At 41.9% G+C, this 20,394-nt stretch overlaps 1 pseudogene; it reads right to left on the reverse strand.

Annotated features, from left to right (window-relative positions):
* Positions 1-3,099: 3,099 nt before the first annotated feature.
* Positions 3,100-3,462, reverse strand: Tomm7-ps2 (translocase of outer mitochondrial membrane 7, pseudogene 2; annotated as a pseudogene).
* Positions 3,463-20,394: the final 16,932 nt, after the last annotated feature.

Here is a 20,394-nt window from a genome sequence, read left to right on the forward strand (position 1 = left end):
AGGTCACATCTCCTAAACCTTCCCAAACAGTACCACCAACTGGAAACCAAATGGTCAAAGACCAGAGTCTATGAAGGACATTTCTAATTCAAATCACAACAAGATGGCAGTTCTGAAATTTAAATTCTAATAATTCAACTCCAAAGTTCACGATCTTTTTCTAGTCCTTGTTCTACATCTCATTTCTTTACACACATTTTATTTACAGAAGGAATCAAACTTTTACAAAACAATGCATACTCTTGTAACCGGCGATGTGCTCCTCTTCTGTTCAAAGAATGATAATGCCCAAACCACAAAATTGATCCCATGGTCCATCAAAGAGTAACTGTTCATAGTATACACAGGAAAACACACTACCTGGGGCCCATGAGTGAACAGCAAGGGAAGGTGATTGTTGCTAAGCCTGACAACATGAATTCAGTCCTCTGGATCAATGTGGAGGATGGAAAAAACCTACTCCTGTAACTCATCTTCTGACCTCTACACAAGTACTGTGACACATACATACGTGAACACACACACACACTAAATAAATGTAAACAATTTTTAAAAAAATAATAATTAAGTAAATAACCACAGTTTCTTCAAAGAACTCAAGCTAAGGAAGCTGGGAATGACTACGCATGCCTATAACTGCGACACCCAGGAAACATAAAGCAGGGAGTCCTGTGATACAGAGTGAGCTCCTGTCTCAAAAGAAACAAAACCAAGCTCATCGGAAACCCTCCTCTCAAGAATCCGTGTGTACTCAGAGGTGAGGCAAGCCATTTCTCATTCTTTCAAGAAGACTTTAACATGAGGAAGAGGTATTTCTTCCACATACAGTGTTTTTCCCTGAGGGCTAATTATTCCCTCGCCGAATCTCTTGCTATGAGGTCCAAGAGTTGAGTTACTTCCTATATTTGTCTGGAATTTGACTGCCGAACTTCTACCCAAGCTGAACATTCAAGCAATTTTTTTTTTTTACCGTGTATCTCTCCGGTATTCGGCTTTTATGCCTTCTGTGTGTGTTCCTTTCAGAATAACCAGCTGCAGACATGTGTGAGGCGAGACAGAAAACTCAACCCAAACTCATACAACGACCTTGATTAGCTCATTTCCAGAGAAGTCCAAGGATTAGTCTGGCTTCTGACATGGTTTAAGGGAGCTAAAACAATGTCACAAAAATGCCCCTCTCTCAGCATTACCTCTGCTGATTCCATGAGAGAGCTGAAGAACCCCCGGACATCTTTCATCTATCTCGTGGATAAAAGTCCAGAAGGAGCGTTACTTTCTTTTGTAGGATCTTCTATTTCTGATTAGGCCGTATGTCCAATCTTCTAGCTTTTGCAACATCATAAGAAGTACACCCTTTGACTATACAAGATAAGCAATGCATACCTACTGAGATATATGGATTGAGAAGAGAGATTTCATGGGAGGTGCATGAAATAGAGATCAGATAAGACAAAGGCAATAGGAAACATTAGAGACCATTGCCTGGCTTTACACTAATCCATCAAGTAACCAACCAGACACCAAAATAAAAGATCACTTAAACCTGAACTTCCACATGTTGTGGAGAGAGGGGCCGAATGGAGATCACTCTATATTCATAGATGTCCTTTCCACTGGGAATGCCACTGATGGAGAAGCATGTCATGAGGGTACCCCACAGCAATTTTCCAGGCCTGGGAGCAACTTGTATCTTTCTCAACACACCCATGAAAGTCACACACACACACACACACACACACACACACACACACATAGAAGTTGTCTCCCCTTTCTTCCCTGCTGCACATGAGAAGGCTAAGCTGGAGGGAATGGAAGGTTTCAGAAGACAGGAGGGTTGCCCACATACTTGGAATTATAAGCATTAGTCACAAGATTAGACAGCTAACTATATGATGCCACAAACATTAGCCCTAACAGAGAGAGCTCGAGACTGAGTTTAAGACGGAGTCCTTACTTTTTTGCTTTGTTTTGTGTTTGTTTGTTTTCGCCAAGGGTGTTGAGAAACAAAGAGAATTGGTAAGTTGAAAGCTGATATAGAATGTGGCTACCAAGAATCCTGGTTCCTTGACTCAATTGAGGTGGAAAGTAGATGCCAACAATGGCTATTTTCTGTGCACCCTGTGACAGGAACTAGGTTACAAAGAGGATTGTTATAAACACCCCCATCACCTTGGGGTGCACGTGCTACTGACAACCAGAACAGTTTTCTCCTATCTCATATATTAAGACAGAGGCAGTAATTGCAAAATGCCTTGAGCTCCCCAGATGAAAGAAGTTATATAAATGAAGACACAGCTAAGAAGAATATGCTTATTAATCTGTTAGCATACAGTGTTATGCCAGTGGGGGAAAGGGGCGACATAAATGTCATTTCTTTGTGTCAAACAGAGCCAAAGCAGAGAGGCAAATACTACAGCAGAAGGCAGTCTTCTACCAATGCTGCGTCCATATGCCAGTGGTCACCTGCCGGAGCATGATGTCAGAGCCCTGTGCTGTACCCTACCTCCTCTGTCCCCATGGCTGCTGTAGAGACAGGCATGAAACAGCAAAGAGCCTGCTGGTGCTTTTCTTACCGCCTCTAAAGACAATCATTATTCCTGGAATGACAATTTGTAAGCTCAACCTAATTACAGCCAAATTGATTAAGAGACACATAATCTCAAGATTAGCATTCGGGCAAATGCTGCTTAACTTAGCCACTAAGGATTCAGAGGAGGAAACAGCTGTGCTCTTCAGGAAATTGTTTGGAATAAAGGAGTAGAGTCTGCCGGCAAACCTCAGCCTTAGCAAATTCCTTGGCATCATTGCCTTCTTATTTGAACTCCCAAGCTGGAGATTTCCTGGGATCAAATGCTTTAAACACAGGGCTCCTGGAACTGTGGGGAAACCAGCCAGAGGTATTTCTGATGCCCTGGTCTTGGGCTCTACCTTCTCAGTAAGGAAGTTGACTGAATTGTCTTAGCCTCAAAGATCCGACCTCAAACTACAGTTGACAGTCACTACACGCAAGTCATGAGCATTTCTAGTGTGCCAGTTGACAGTTAAGACCTTTAAAATATTGTTCCTTTCTGTCCCTTTAATGTAGGACTTAAAAAAAACTTTTTTTAACATTGTTAAAAATATTTATTTTGATAGTCTATCATAAGTCAGTACAGACTCCACTCTGCCACAGATGTGTTGGAACGACGTCTCCTTTCTCATCCAGTCGGAGCATACACCTTCCAGGTTGCACTGCGCCCAGATCCAGATGACCGAACAGTCCTTTATCCCCAAAGTAGGCTTAAAACTGATGGTTCAGGCATTCCAGGATCTGCACCCCCTTGTGAATCCCAGGTAAATCACGAGCGGAATAAAGCCCCAGCGGATGGCAAACTGGCCGCCCTTGAAGAGCTGCTGCAGCCTCTGTTTGGCTTCCTTGCTCAGCTTCACCATGGCGACGACGGACCAGCCGAACGATGAGCCCCCCAAAAAAAAAAAACAACTTTAATGATGTGTCAGTCATCAAATTATTTAGACAAATTATTTAGAAAAGTGGATTTTTTTTCTCTTATGTTTTATGTCATAAAACAAACATACTCTTAAAAATGTCTAAAAGCAGGGTTGGGGATTTGGCTCAGTGGCAGAGCGCTTGCCTAGGAAGCGCAAGGCCCTGGGTTCGGTCCCCAGCTCCGAAAAAAAGAACCAAAAAAAAAAAAAATGTCTAAAAGCGGGGGTTGGGGATTTGGCTCAGTGGTAGAGCGCTTGCCTAGCAGGTGCAAGGTCCTGGGTTCGGTCCCCAGCTCCAAAAAAAAAAGAATAGAAAAAAAAATGTCTAAAAGTAATGATGGGAGGGGTGACTTAGTTACAGTTTTATTGCTATGAAGAGACACCGTGGTCATGGCAAGTCTTATAAAAGCGAACATTTAATTAGAGCTGGCTTAGAGTGTCGGAGATTTAGTCCGTTATCACCATGGTGGGAAGCATGGCGGCGTGCAGGCAGACGTGGTGCCGGAGAAGGAGCTGAGAGCTCTGCATCTGGATCTGCAGGCAGCAGGAAGTAAATGCCACCCTGGGCCTGGCTTGAGCAACTGAGCAAAGCCCACCCCACTCCAGCAAGGCCACACCCTGTTGTGTGCCACTCCCTGTGGGTCAAGCATTCAAACCCATGATTCTATGGGAGCCGTTGTTAATCAAACCTGCACAAGAGGGGTCATGTGAATGCTTTGTAAACTCTCCATACAGGTTAAAAAGACCAATGTTTCAGTAAGTGAGTGAGGAAGCAAAAAAGAAAACACTGGAGCCAAACCTGTAGGGGCTTCTGATATGTGTTGGGCAGTCACCATGCCAGTCGTGTGACATTGCATTCTTTGACATGACTGCATATCAGTACGTGTAGAACCTTACATCTCAGCACTGCTTCTTACTACATACCCTGAACGCCACCAACTTCTTTATGCCTTCGTTTCAATATTTGTAAAACGAGGGAAATAATAATATTTCCCTTATCGAGCTGTTAAGTGAATGTGTTCGTGTCTGTGAGATTGTCAGCGTGGTGCCGTTGAATAAATACTGACTTGACCTTGGCTGTTAGTAATAATAATGATGACGATAGCAGCAACAGTAACACTTGAGTGACATCAGCATCAAGACTGCACTCAGCAGTGGCCCAGCAAGTGCTACCTATTACTTCTTAGGATAAAAAAACGTAACAGCTTTTTTTGTAGGCTTAATCCACATGGGCACTGTCTCTGGATGGAGCCAAAACAAATGAACACCCACTCCGATCTCATTTTTATAGCCTTCTCAGTCAGAAATGAACTCATTTCTTACTCCTAACTCTCTTTGGAGCCCACAGTTAGCTGGTCAGTGCTCTGGAGTGGGCCGCTGCATAGAGTCCAAAACAGAGCAATTCATCAAGTCTTCTCTGCGGTCTCCATTTACTCCAGTGGAACACCAAGTGAGTGCCCAACTGTTGTCTGGCGGTTCCTGTTCCCTTCCTCCCCCTCCGGCTCTTTTTCTGCCATTCTTTCCAGTGTGCCTCAGGGTTCCCCCCAAACAAGCAACTGCAAAGCTGCCCCTTACCAACTTTGCTCAGGTTAGCAGGTTGTTTCCGTGGCTTTCTTAATTCCGCTGACCTTTACTCCACGGCCCTGGAATAGAGTTGACTGATTGCTGGCAGCAGCAAACCTCAGGACATTGGCCGTGGAAAAGACTAGAAGTATCTGGTGCATGCTGTAACCCCTACTCCAAAAGCCACAGACAGGGGGCATCGCTGCCAGTTTAAAGTCAGCCTGGACTACACAGTTCTGGGCTAACTATGGCTATGTGGAATTTAGGGAGAGTGAGCATTGGAATCTTGACTGAAAAAGAATTTTTACAAATTATAGCTCGTGAACATAAACACACATAGCCTTAAGTGCTGTGGCAAACACAGAACGTATGCTAGAACTGTTCTCTGTCTTTCAAGGACTTGCAATTCAGCTGTGGAAAGGAAAGACACCAGCGAAAGCTCAGACTGTTTCACCCGCTGCTTCTGAAAAGGCGCCTCCGTCACTCTGAGAAAGAAGCACTTGAAAAAAAAAAGCATAATAAAAAGTTGGAGTTCTCAAAGTACAAAAATACTGCAAAATTCACTTCAACCAGGTTAATAACTTCCCCCCAAATTTATAATTTTATACATATTTCATGCAGACTGTAGAGTGGGTTACCGTGCTATGCCGTGTGCTATATTCTTATGAATACTATTTAAAATACATATTCACGTAACTGACAAAGCTTCGGCTCAATATTTCAATGCTAATGGCTTTCAAAAAGTTACAGGACGTGAGAGCCGACTCCAGTCATTACAGAATTCAAACAGAGCCAAACTCATCTGCCGCCTTTCCAGGAGTGTCCAATACGTTTAAAAGATGAACACTGTTTTAATCCTTAACTGTTTGCTCAGTCTGAGGATTAAGCCACTTTCCTACTGTGGAGAGCTGCTTCACTCCTGGCCTCATGGTGCCATGCTCAGCTCTTGGCACACACCGAGTGCTCACAGCATCTCAGTATTATTACCTTATAGGCACTGCTATCGTTTGCCCTGTGTCCACTAACATGTCCTGGACCAAAGGGCTGGCACATAAATACCAAGTCGTAGGGCTTATCCTAGACTAGAGGTTCTTAACTGGAGTCCAAAGACTTTTGAAGATGTGAACTCAGTTGGGATTATTTTTGTCTTTATTTTCACTGATAATTTTTGAACTTTAGCATCTTCTTCCGTTGCAGGCATAGACAAGGAGCCCCTGTGGCACTAACATGTGACTTTCACATAGGCATTTCCATTTTGCCTCTAAAGTATTCCAGAAATATTCCTTATGACCACTGACAATTCTTAACACTGGATCTTGAGTTTCAGGCACTAATGAAGAAGCATGCCAGTTACTACACACATACATATTTGGGGTATGGCGGTGTTCATAAGTGTTCACAAGCACACAAGACAAAAAGCATACACACAAAGCTCCCTTTTATAATTTTTGTTACGATCATTTTAAAATGTGCTAGCTGGGCACTAGGGTGCACACCTGTAATCCCAAGCCAGCCATCCCCGTGCCCCCAAAGCCTTTCAGCCTGTCTCTGTGCCTAACCCACTGCCCTCTTCTCCCTGCTGCTCCGTCCTTTGCAGCATGCTCAAATCACGCTCTTCATGAACACTGCCCTCCCTCCCCATGGCTCCGGAGTTTTGCACTGACCTGGATCTCACCAAGTAGGGTAGCTGGCTGCCCAGGGAGCCCTTAGGGTCTGCCTGGCTCTGCATTCCCAAGATGGCATTCCAAGAGAACCCAGCTCCTTAACATGAGTTCTGGGGAGTGAACTGGGGTCTTTATGCTTCTTTACTGACTGAGCAACCTTCCTAGCCCTGGCATGGTGGTTTTAATGGGGTTGCATTGAGTCTACAGTTGGTTTCTGGTCCTGTAGCCATTACTCCTCTTTTCCTTCTAATCCACAGGAAAAGGTCGTCTTTCCATATTTTAGTGTCTTCTTCACTTCCATGGTGTTTTAAGGTTTTAAGGTTTTTATTGTAGAGGTCCTTCACTTCCTTGCTTAGATATCTTTCCTTATTTTTTTTTTGAGACCATTGACAAAAGAATTGTTTTACTTAGTTCATTCTTGCATGTTTGTTGTTGGTGTATAGGAAAGTTAGTGGATTTTGTATGACAGTTTTCTATTTCTCTTTACATCTATAATAAACTACATACAACGGTATACATCTATACTTCGATGAAAGAAGTTTCCAGTGGCACCTATAAGGGCTCTTACGTATATGATTATGTAATCTGAAGATAAGGATGTCTTGATTTCTTCATTCCCTATCTGTGTCCCTTTTAGATGCTTGCCCTGTCTCACTGCTCTAGCAATGACTTTCATCACCCTATTGAGAAAGGTTAGAGAAAGCAGGCACACTCTTGCCTTCCTGACTTTAGGATAATGCTTTTACGTTTTCTTCAGTTACTATAGTGTTGCCAATAGGATCATTACATACAGACTTTTTTATATTGAGATATTATGCTTTTGCTCCTAGTCTCCTCAGGCCTTTTATATGGGAAAGGAAAGTTGGACTTTATCAAAAGCTTTTTCTACATTTACTGAGGTGACAGGTGACTTCTGCCATTGAGTCCCTTTATGTGATGTTTACATTTACTGGTTTACATGTTAAGTAATCCTTGCATGTCTGGTATGAAGCCAGCCTGGTCGTGATGTGTGATCTTTTCAGCGTTCCTGAATTAAACTTGCAATTGTTCTACTGAGAAGTTTTACGTCTGTGTTTATGGGGAAAGAGTTATATAGTCTACATATTTTTATATTTTTGTTTTGTGTTTTTCTCTGGTTTTGGCATCAGGTACTGGCATGTAAAGAGAGTCTAAAAGTGGCTTTTCCTTTTTCATTTTTGGGGTAGTTTGCAAATTATTGGTGTTAGTTCTCCCTGAAGGTCTGGAAAGAAAATCTTCCAGTAAATCCACTTGGGCATAGACATTTTTAGTTGGGAGATCGTTTTTAATACTGGTTGGATCTTATTGCTTCTCTAGATCTGTTTAAATTGTTTATCTCACCTTGATTCAGTTTTGGTATGTCATACACACCTAGAAACTCATCTACTTCCTTTAGATTTTTCCAGCTTAGCGGAATGTAAGTATTTAAAGGATTTCCTAAAGATTTTCTGAATTCCACCAATGCCTGTGGTAATGTCTCACTTTTCATCTCTAAGTTCATCCATTTGGGCTTTCAGTCTCTTCTGGTTCATTTCACTAAGGGTTTGATGATCTTGGTATATTTTCAAACACCAACTCTTTGTTTCATTTATTTGCTGTATTGTTTCTGGTTTGATTTCAATTTCATTAGTGTCTGCCCTGATTTTAACTGTTTCTTTCTGACTTCTACTGATTAGGAGCTTAGGAGGCCTCTGCTGTTTTCTAGGCCCTGAAGTCCATTATCCTCTATTTCAGATCTCACTGACTTTTCAGTGTAGGCATCCCTAGCTCTTGGGACTGCTTCCAGTAGATCCCATGGGGGTCGGTATGTTGTGTCTCACTTTTATTTTGTCCTAGAAAATGTTTCAACATTTCTCCTTGATGTCTTCCAGGATCCGTTCAATCATGTGACGTGTGATCTCCATGAGTGTGTGTAGATTTTATAGTTTCTCTTTCTACTGATGGGCAGTTTACCTAGCGTTACTCCACTGTGGTTAGATAGAACACAAGAAGTTGTTTCAGTTTTCCTGGGCCTGTTATGACTTACTTCTTATCCTACTGTGTGATTTAGTTTAGAGAAGCTCCATGAGTTTCTGTGAAGAATGTGTAGTCTGCAGAGTTTGAGTGTACTATTTTGTAAATGACCTGTCCATTGGTCAAAGTGGAGCGCTGCAGTTACTGGCTACTAGTGTAGGGAGGTTAATCTGTGACTGTACATCTACTAGAATTTACTTTATGGGACTGGGTGCACCTATGTTTGGTATGTTTATGATTAAGTTGTAGGACCATCTTTTTATTTTTTCATGTGTGTGTAGTATGCATGAGCATATGTATGTTCACGTGTATGGACTTGTGCATGTGCGAGAGCCAAATGTTTGGCACAAGGATCTTCCTCTTTATGTAGCACAAGTGTTGTTCTAAGTGGGGTCTCTCCCTGAGTTGGAAGCTCGCTGACTCAGCTGATCCAGCTGGCCTGCTAGCTCCTGAAAACTGATGTCCCATGCTGGCCACCACACCTGCCCAGTTTTTGTGTGGGTGCTAAAGAACTGAATTCTACTGTACAGGCTCGCATAGCAGTACAGGCTCGCACAGCAGTACAGGCTCGCACAGCAAGTGCTTTATCCGCTGAGCTATTTCCCTCACCCTGTAATGTCTTCTTGATAGACTCTTCCTTTAATCAGCATACAGTGTCCTTCTTTATGTCTTCAGACTGCTTTGTCTGAAGCCTATTTTGTCATACATTAGAACAGAAACAGCTGTTTGTCCCCTAGGTCCACTTGCTTGGGGTATATTTTTTTTTTCATCCTTTTGGTCTAAAATGCATTTATCTTTGATGGTGAGGTATACTTCTTAGAGGTGACAAACAGATGAGCACGTTTTTAATCTAATCTATCATCCAGTGAGTTTGTCTGAAGACTGAGCTGATTGGTGTTCAGAGTTATTATATTTTTAATCCAATTGTTTATTTCAAAGCATAAATTTCAGGCTTGCTGGACAAATCTTCACTGTGGTTAACACTTGCAGAGACACAACTCTATACTTAAGAAAAAATTTAAACTTTCAAAATCTAATTTAAAGGGTTCAATCTTGCTATACACAGTTAATATTGGGTGTCGGGAAGGTACTACATTATTTTATTAATTCAACTGGAACAAACAAAATTCAGGATGCAAGTTTCCTACAAAGGGTTAATGTTCAGATTTGCTTTGGAATGGTTGACAAAATATTCAAGCCAGGATCCCAGAAGATATTTGATTGCTTAGTTCCCTTATCACCAAAAGAAAGGGGTAAGCAAAATACATTTAAATATGTAAATGATACTCTACTGTCACTACATATAAATAGACAAAAACAGAGTTCAAACATGATAAAAATCATTTGAAGATGAGGATACAAAGTGTGTCTTCAGTGCTCCTCTGGCTCAAGAGATATAAATTTTAAGAATTAGGTGATTCTCCCACATTAATGAACCCTTCATGATAATTGCTCTAATCTTTGTGTATATGCCCTCACTACCAAATGTTTAAAGTCATTTGCTCAGACAATAGTTAAGGAAGGCAGACTCATACATGATTGTACAGTTATTGTCTACAATCTAGCACCAAGACATTTTTACTTCCATGAGGATTAAACAGACCACACAACTACACGATTATTATTAAATCGTGTGTATTTATTCCTGTTACTTTATGGATTTTTGTTGTATGTAGTATTTTTCTACCCTCCCATTGTTTGACTACTGGTCTTCATGGTTTAGTGTTTTCTATAGAATTGTGAATATGTTTTCCTTTCCCTTCAGTCTGAAGGATTCCTTTAAGCATCTTCTGTAGAGTTGGCTTACTAGTCATGAATTATTTTAGCCTGTTTGTAATCATGGAAAGTGTTCTTCTCTTTTAATTATAACAGATAGTTTTGCTAGGTATAATAATCTGGATTGTCAAACAATGTCTTTCAGACTATTGTTCCAAGCAACCTTGCTTTTTAAACCTTTAGTTGAGCAACTGGCTATTGTTTTCATAGGCCTGCCTTTAGATGTGACTTGGTTTTTTTTTCTCTCACAGCTTTCAGTATATTCTCTTTATTCTATGTATTTAGTATATCAACTATAATATGCTAAGGGAAAGTTCTTTTCTTGTATTATGTGTTTAGTGTCTTAAATGTCCTCTTGTGCCTGGATAGGAAAAAAATGTTTTCTATGCCTTAACATAAAATTCTCCTCCATCTTCCATGACATGATTCATAGATTTGTTTTTAGGTATTTGGTGCTCCACAAATCTCAAATGTTTCATTTGTACATTCTTATTAACTTATTTTTGCCCTTGAGTGAATATTTAGATTCCTCTCTTTTGCCTTCAAGCTCTGATATTCTGTCAATATACATTGTATATTGCATGAAATAGTTAATAGGACAGCTCATGAGGAACAATACCCAAGGCTGACCTCTGGCCTTCACACACACACACACACACACACACACACACACACACACACACAAATGTGTGTACCTTTCACACACAGAAACATACACATACACCTTCATGCACAAATGCATACACACACACACATACACAATAAATAAAATTGCAGAGGCTAAAGAGGGAAGAAATGGGGAATTGAGCATGGCACAGATATGTGGCTGGAGAGGAAGAGTCTTCCTCCACCCCTAATTCCATCCTGGAAGCTTAACTGAGGACCTTGTGCATGGTAAGTAGGTACTCTGCTACTAGCTACATCCACAGGCCAAAGGAATGGGTACTTTTTAGAGGTCCATGCTGATAACTGTGGGCATTTTTCTGTAATGCTTTACCATTTTTCTAAGTAAGATCTGGTTAGTTGGATTAGGGAAGACATGTCCACAACAGTACCAATAGTTTTTTTGTATACTACTGTGTTAAAATGCACACCATTCTGGGGGCTGGAGAGATAGCACAGAGGTTAAGAGAACTCTCTCCCAGAGGACCCATGTGTAATTCCCAGCACCCATATGGTAGCTGACAGCCATCTATAATTCTAGTCCCAGGGGATCTGCTGCTCACTTCTGGCATTCTTGGGTAGTGTACATACATGGTGCACAGACACATATGCAGGCAGAACATTCATACACATGAAAATAAAAAAATATAAAATGTGTTGATCCATCTTGAACTTTGAATGAGTTGTTTGCTTGCAATATTTCCTTTTTTCCTTCCTCTTAATTCCATTCTATTTTATTTTAATTTGCTGCATGACTATGAAGGCCAAATTGGTTAAACAAAACAAAATGAAAGAACATTGCAGTACTGCTTCAAAAAGATACAAAAGAAATGAAGACATAACAGGTTGGTAACCACCATGTTATGAAAGTCTTTGCAAGTGTGTTGAAAAAATATAATAAAATTTCCTCCGAGCTGCGTGAGTGAAATTGCCAAGAAGACAACATGCTTCAGCTGTGTCCGCGGTCAAAGGCTCAGCTGCCAGCATCATCATAATAGAAGACAAAGAAGACGCAAACACCTGCAAAGGGTAAGAACACAGCAATTGCAGGCGACACTGATACTCCAACATCATGGTTAACCTGTCTCCTCACTGAGGTTCTGGGTTTGGAGCTGTAAAACATTAATAATACTTGTGGCATCAGGTTCCAGACAGCTTGCAAAACTGTGTGGACTTGTCAGTGGGTAGGTCTGCCTCCTTTTATTCTTTCTAGACACCATGATGGTCTTCATTTCCCACTCTTGAGTCATTTTTTTCCAGAGTCACAATGAGAGACGAATACCAGATACAGGACCGGTGAGCACTGTCAGCTGGGAGGGAATGTGAGCAAATCCATGCTGCTTTCTAAAGGACTGCCATGCCTTAAGTTCATTTTATTACAGGTCATACTCATAATTCTAGGTCCATCAGACCCTTCTGTCATGTACTGGTCATATGATGATCTCCTAAGCTTCATTGATGCATGGAAGGCAGTTCTCACTCATCCTGTGAGAGGCAGAGCCCTCATTCAGTAAGGTTTCCATCTGTTTGTCTATGATGCAGTGCTGAAGTTTCAAAGTCTCTGATTGCTCCCTGGTGACTGGAGGTTTAAGAGTGCATGCTGTGATGTCATAAGCTACTTCATCCTTTTGTCAGTTCGGGGATATCCTCATATGGCAGTACCTTTTATTCAGAATGACTAGAGCCTTGATTACTTTTCCATTCCCGTGGCAAAATGCCATGGTCAACCAACGCAACTTTCTTTTGCAAGGATTTAATTTGGGGCTCATAGTTCAAAGGGTTAAAGTCCATGGCCATCGTGGCAAGAGAGCATGGCAGACAGGCATGGCACTGGTGCTGTAGTTTTGAAACAACTACAGAGCAGAGAAGAGCTAACGGGAAATGCTGTAGGCTTTTGGTCAGAAAGTCACACTTTCTCCAACAAGGTCACACCTCCTATTCCTTCCCAAACAGCTCCATCAACTGGGGGCGGAACATTCAAATATATAAGCCTACTGTTGGCATTTCTTCCTCTAAATATCTACTGTAACACAGTTCTTTAGAGTTGAAGAAGATTCAACATAAGAGGGAGGAGTCTTTTGCCAGCCTGTACGGTGGTGTACATGGTGTGCCCAACTTGAGAAGAAAGAGTGAGTGATAAGGTACCACCACACTGCTGTCTTTGCATGGGATCTGAGTTGTCAGCACCCTAAGCTCTTGTGTGCACCTCAAGTGTTTAAATATGTTTTCCAGGGAGTATTGGATGATCTAAGTTTAACAAAGTTAATAATTCAGCTGCTTCATCAACTTGAACTCTTTTTTCCTTGAGTGTACATGACAACAACAACAACAAAATCAGTGACGTGTGTATTCACAGCACAGTCCGGGGCTGCCACACCAACAGCTCTATCTGGTGTTCCTTTTACACCATTGACAAAATGTCAGCACTGTAGAAAATAACACCTGGCCTTGTTATTAAAATGGTTTTGAGTGAATAGAGCTTCTGGGGGAAAAGCCTCAGGTACCCAAAGAAATGAGGTTCACTTTGTGAATCCTTGTCTGTCTCCCAGTATCTCCCTCTGCATTGCTGTAATTACCTATGGGGTCTATACTGTTCTCTAAAGCTCTACATCATATTACCTAACATGGCCTGCATAGGAATAGCTAATGAGAGAAATGCACATCCTACACTGTACTTGTCCTTTTTCTAACTTTGTCTCATAATACAGCTAGAAGTACACACAGCATCCAGGCATTAAGATCCATTAAATGACACAAGTCAAAGGCAGAATCCTCCACTACCCCACTTGAGCCAGGATCCCAAAGTATACCACCTACCTGAGCCAGTAACTACTGTTACCCCACTTCTCTGAGTCCATACCCCTCGTCTATCCCATTTATGTCTACTATCCCACTGAACCACCTACCTACACCCACATACATAAACTAATAAACCTGCCCATCACAGTGTCTCTAAACAGAACAGGGGGTTGGTAAACACTTGTTAGATGAATGATGAGTGAAGACCACCTCTGCACATTATCATCTATTCTGGGCTTGTCAGAAACTCTGTAAAAGTACATTGCTTCTTCAATAGGCCTCTTTGGGGACATTTTTACTGTTTTAATTCTTTGAAGTTATGTTTATGTGGATGTGTATGTGCCCGCATGAGGTGACATGCAGGTTTGTATGCAGGTGCCCTCAGAAGCCAAGAGAAGGCATTGGAGACCTTGGGACTGGGTTCACAGGAAGTGTGAGCAGTCCAGCATGGATGCTTGGAATCGAACCTGGGTCCTGTGCAAAAGCAGTAAATGCTCTTAACTGTTTCGCCATCTCTCCAGACTCTACGATAGGCCTCTTATATGAGCTCTTATTTAGAAAATTGAAACTGTATAACCAAGATTACCTTTTAGGGGGTAAAGAACTGGCTGTTTTCCTTATTTAAAAGATAACATGTGTTGTTTGTGCAACAACAATTCTATCATCTAGAATTTTTTTGAAATACATAGGATATTTATTGAAATTTTTGGTATTTTAAATAAAACAGACAATTTTTTAAAATTCTTGTTTCTTGTTAATTCCTTTTATGTATGTAATACCATAAAATAAATAGCCTTCGCTAACGTGTTTGCATATGTACCCCCACATGTTAGTTGGATGTGCACAGAAATGATTGAGCAGGTAAGGTTTGTGGGGATCCCCCTTTCCCTCCGAGTTCTTGCCCTGTAGCCCAAGCTGATCTCAGACTCTACCCCAGGCTGGCCACAAACTCTCCTCCTGTCTCACCTTCCCGGTGACACCATATCTGGTTTGGATTTTATTTTTCCCCTACGTCATTACCATCCTATCCGTTATCATCCAAAAAAGCCACGATTCAGACGCAATGCAGACTAGAAAAGAACAACGGTGACAGCCGGTCCCGTGAACTTTCTTCCTTTCCTGCCATTGTGACAGGGCGATAGCAGTGAGTCACACACCCACTAGCAGAAATAGCCCTGACCACAAGAAGGAAATAAAAATTGAGAACACCCACAAACAAGGTATTGTAAGGGGCACCTAGAGAAAAATAAGCCTAGATCATGAAGCAAAGGAAAGAGGAATTTCCCTCTCGGGAGACTGCACGGGGAAAGCGCTCAATACTGTTCAGATGTCCACCGAAAGTCAACTCAGAGGCTGCGTGAAATGAACAGTCAGAGGCATTAAACCCCAAGTAAGTGGGAGTTGAAGAATAAAGGACTCTATTACTGTATAGCTACGAGGGACGTTTAAGGAGGTTAAGGGCACTCTGTTCAAATTCCCTGTGTCCCTTCTTTGAAACCTACCTCTCCGTCTTGAGCTTTCTCATAACTTCCATGCGCTAGTCAGCACCATGCTTCTCCGTGTAAAAGAAGTGTCCAAATAAGAACAGGCTAAAGGCTGAGATTGAAGATGGGGTGGGATGGAGAGAAGCAGGACAGCCCCCAAAGAAAACTCCCTGCCACTGGGACCCTACTCATAGAACACAGCTAATATCCTAAAGTATACAATAAATCAGAGGTCTGGGAACAGGACGTAATTCTGAATTCTGGTAAGGTGGAGAGTTCATTTCATTATTCACCATGGTTCAGCGACTTAACTAAGATTCAGAGAGCTCCTTTTGTTCTTAGTTCTTGCAACAAAGAATTGGGGGAGGGAATCTAACCCCCTTCCAGACCGCCATACTGCATCCTGAATTTATACTTAATTTATTATGCTCCTTAACTTCGTGATTCTTCCGAGGCTACTCACCTAAATCTGTTCTTTCCGACCAACGATGGCTCAAACTTTTCAGCACATTTTATCAAAATCCTACCTCTAAGTTCTTGCCTGTGCAATGCCCCAAAGTGTCTGACCTCCTTTCTACCATAATTCCTTCAGAGATCAAAATACATATGCCCTCCCTATCTCTAAAATGTTACTTAAATAATCCCATCCTGGGGAGGCTGGAGAGATTTCTCATCGATTAAGAGCACCCACTACTCTCTCAGAGGATGTGAGTTTCTTTCCCAGTAGCCACAACTGTGTCTCTGGCCTCTGTGGATACTCACGCTTGTGGGGGGAAGGGGTAGGCACAAGTGTGCGTGCATGTGTGTTGCGGTATGGTTAAGTTGTCAAAGGACAACTTATAGCAGTCTGCTCTCTCCTTTTCTCCATGTGGGTCTTGGGGATCGAACTCAGGTCCTTGGGGGCTTGGCAGCAAGCACCTTTACTTGCTGAGTCATCCTGCCAGCCCTCATTTTAAAGAATGTAGTTAATTCATATTACTGTTGACAGTTGGGCTCCCAAATTGTTGGGAGTCTTGCCTATTCTTTGACTGGTACAAGTTTCTTGAGGATGGCTCTGCAGCTTCTAATTTCTATTTTAAGAAAAAACAGAGGGTTGAGGATTTAGCTCAGTGGGGGATTTAGCTCAGTGGTAGAGTGCTTTCCTAGCAAGCGCAAGGCCCTGGGTTCGGTCCCCAGCTCCGGAAAAAAAAAAGAAAGAAAAGAAAAGAAAAAAAAAAGAAAAATAGAAGGTAGGAAAAAATAAAAGACGGAAAAGGGGGTAGTAGAAAAAGAGACAAGAAAATGGTAGATAAAGAAGAGGAGGAGGAATTGTGTAATGCTACTAGGTTCCTCTTATGTAATATTAAAATAGATAACAATGGCACGGGGTGCTCTGGGAAGGTCACGGTAAGACCAGTAAGTTTAATTCTCATGACAAATGCACGGTAACAATTTCCTGCCTTCCCCAACCCTGGATTCACAGCCTCCTTTCTCTAATTCTACTTCCCAAGTTATTATTTCTAATAAGCAATTCTATGTCTGCTGACGACTAAAGATTAAAGTCCATCCTCTCTCCTTTACTTTGTTCCGCTTATCGGCTTTTAATACTGCATATTAATACTGTATACAATCTGATTACACACTGCATTTTATCATTGTTTCCTTGTTCCACTTAACTCCGACTCCGAGAAATGTCCCTGGCAGCAGGACCATTGCCTGTTCAATGATAGAACTTCAGATCCCTGGTCAACCTTTCCAGAATAAATGAAGCTCTCTGACTATGTCACACACAGGCTCTGAGATGTCAGAAACACAACAGAATCACAGTGCATGCTGGTGTGTGGCTGCTCTTGCGATCCCCTAAACATGGACTGATTTTGGCCTCACGAAAAACTGATGTTATGAGCACCAAGCAGAACTTTGCAGAGAATTCGGCCAAGCCCCGGGGTTCTGGCAGGCCCCCTGGGGGGCTAGGTGTTAACCGAATGAAATGGTGATAAGGGGTGACAGGTGGCCAGTGTGGCTTTGGGACCTTAATTGCTCTCTCCTCACTCAGAGTGAAAACCACAAAGTACGCATAAAGAGCTTGGCTAAACCAGGACATCTCTCCAGGCAAGTCTCGGGTTTCTCAGCAGAAACTCTCACTCCAGCTGGCTGACTCAGTGCAGGGCTCTCTGCTTCCAACTCAGCTGCCATCCCTGACCTGTGCTGGAGAATGAAGCTACACTAAGTAGGTGTCCTAGGCTCCCAGCTAATTGTCCTTGGTTTTTCTTTGGTTCCACTGCAACCCTGGGGTTGTTTAAATGGCCATTAAGATGCATTTTAGGAAGAAAGCACAATCCTTATTATGATGATGATGATGTTGTTGTTATTGTTATTATTAATTTATTTACTTTGCATTCAGATCACCAACTCCTGTCCCTTCTCTCATCCCAGTCCCACCCTTACAAATCCCTCCTCCAGTCCCACTCAGCACAGCTGGCTGGACGCATACCCATTTCTTTGGGTCTTTGTTCCTGAAGGCTGCCATATCACGTAGTATTAATAGTCAGTAAGTTCAAATTGTTTCTCTTCTTAATCTGTCTTTCATTGTAGATTTTTCCTAGATACAAGCCCAGGGACAGGAGGGAAATCTTTGTCTCCTACATGAACAAACTTCCTTCTCAAGATTATTGGGCAGACAAGCCCCTTCTCAAACCTCTAAAGGGAGAAGAATTTACCTTAAACATTAAAGGTGCTGGATCTAGCCAAGCGTAGTGGGAGGCTGAACCAAGAGGACTGCAAGTTCAGGGCTAACCTAGGCTACAAAGTAAAATCCTCTCTAAGAAAGGAAAGCACACAAAAAACTTGTCTCTGTGCCCTGTACACTAGCTCAGTCTCCAAAAGATGCCAATATTACTGTCATGTGTCGGCAAGTCCCAGTGAGAGTATTTCTATCACACGAGGGAAAGGCCCTTTAGAATCAGGCTGAGTCCATTGTCCCAGTTAACTCCTAAGCAATGAACTGGGTTGTTTCTCTACATCTGTAGTACAAGCATATAAGAAATATTCAGAAATGTATGGCAAAGGTCAAAATAGAGAATGTAAGGGAAGCGCTCGAATAGCTTGATATGCTTCTGGTTGTTAGGGACTAGTGACTATTACTATGAATGTTAGTACTAAAGAGAGTCTAACATGTCTTGTGAAGCTAGCACTGGGCTAAGGGACCAGTATCCTTTGAAGGATAGACCTTGGCCTTTATTATCTCAGTAATAGTGTGATACATAGTGAGGCTCTATTTCTGTAGACTGAGCCAAAGAACGAACATGGGAGTTAGTGAGTTGCATGTCCATTTAAAGAAACTGACAGAGGTTAGCCAGGGGTCCTAGTATATGACTTACTTTGCCTAGTAATTAAATAACTGGAGATCTGTAAATATTGGAGACCAATAATCCCACTTAGCTGTGACTCTGATTTTGATGTGATTTGATGTATTTAGTGTAAGTTACATAAAGTAAACACACACACACACACACACACACACACACACACAAAAGATATGAAAGAACATAATCTGTCTGAGCTGTGATGCCATGGGTCTAATTCTCTTTTCAAAATTTGTATGCTGAAGCTATAACTCTCAATATGGCTACACTTGAAGACAGGGTCTTTACAGAAGTCATTAAAGTTGAATGAGTTCATAAGGGGAACCCCCGATTCTGTACAATTCATGTCCTTATGAGAAGTGACACCAGAGCTTACCTCTTGTCTACTCTGTAGAGATGGCCACCAGCAAGCAGGAGGGGACATACTCAGTAAGTATTCAAACCAAGCATCTCGGGATCTTCAGAACCGTGAGGAAACAGATGCGGTTGTCTAAGTCACATAACCATGGTATCTGTCATGTCAGCCCAAGCAAACCTGTGACATGCCACATCCACTAAAAATAACCAACTCTAGAAGCAGGAGTTTTAGAGGAGAGAGCAGTAGAAACTGACATGGGCCAGACCTGCAGCACTGGAAGACGCCCAAGTAGAGTGCAGAGGTCTGAAGGCTTGCTCCCCATATGTCAGAACCCCATGACACAGAGGCCACAGGGACCAAGGCTCACTTGTTCTATCACACTCAACACATCAGCCCAAGGGAATCGGCTAGCGCCAGAGAGGTCTGAGAATATCTCCTTTCAACTCATCGTCATGGTGCCAACCATTCATGCCATGGTGTTTATTCTGTTTCACACCCCTCCCCATCTCATTCCTACATCTTCCCTTCCTCCCCTCATCCTTATCTCTTCTTCTTGTCACCCTTTAAAGTCTGTGGATTCTACCAGTATCCCGGGTTTCTCTTCCCAGATACTTTACCAACCCATTTTTCTTTCCTTCTCAAAGTCAATCTAATATTTAATCCTTATCCTCATCCACCTCGCCTAAGCCTTACCTAATCTTACTAGCTAAAATCTGAGTCTACTTCACACTATCCCCGACTGCTCTATTCATGTCGAAGGGGCTACTGTAATTAAATAACTGGTATAGCATCTACGTAGTGCCAATATCAAACAACTGTGCCTGCCTCTCGGTTCTCATACTCAGAGAATAATATAGAATTCACACTTGGCACCGAAAGCCGAGATTAAGGAATTACTTTCTGAACTACATACCCCATGCAAGTCCCACTTGAGCGTTGCAAATAAGCTAACTGAACACATACGGCTACATAAGGATAAAGCGAAAAAATAACAGCAGATGTATAAACTCTAATATAAGAAACACACAAAAAACAAGACAATGCAACTCATCCAAAAATTGTGAACCCAACAGTAATGGCATCCAGTGTGAGTGAGTTAGATAAAATCCCAGACAGAGAACTCAAAATAATGAGTATAAGTCTGTTTAAAGACACGATAAATAAACAAAATAAGGGCGGATATCTCAGTTTGGGTCACTATTGCTATGATGAATCACCATGACCAA

Source organism: Rattus norvegicus, chromosome 5 (assembly GCF_036323735.1).
Source record: "Rattus norvegicus strain BN/NHsdMcwi chromosome 5, GRCr8, whole genome shotgun sequence".
NCBI classification, from domain to species: Eukaryota; Metazoa; Chordata; class Mammalia; order Rodentia; family Muridae; genus Rattus; species Rattus norvegicus.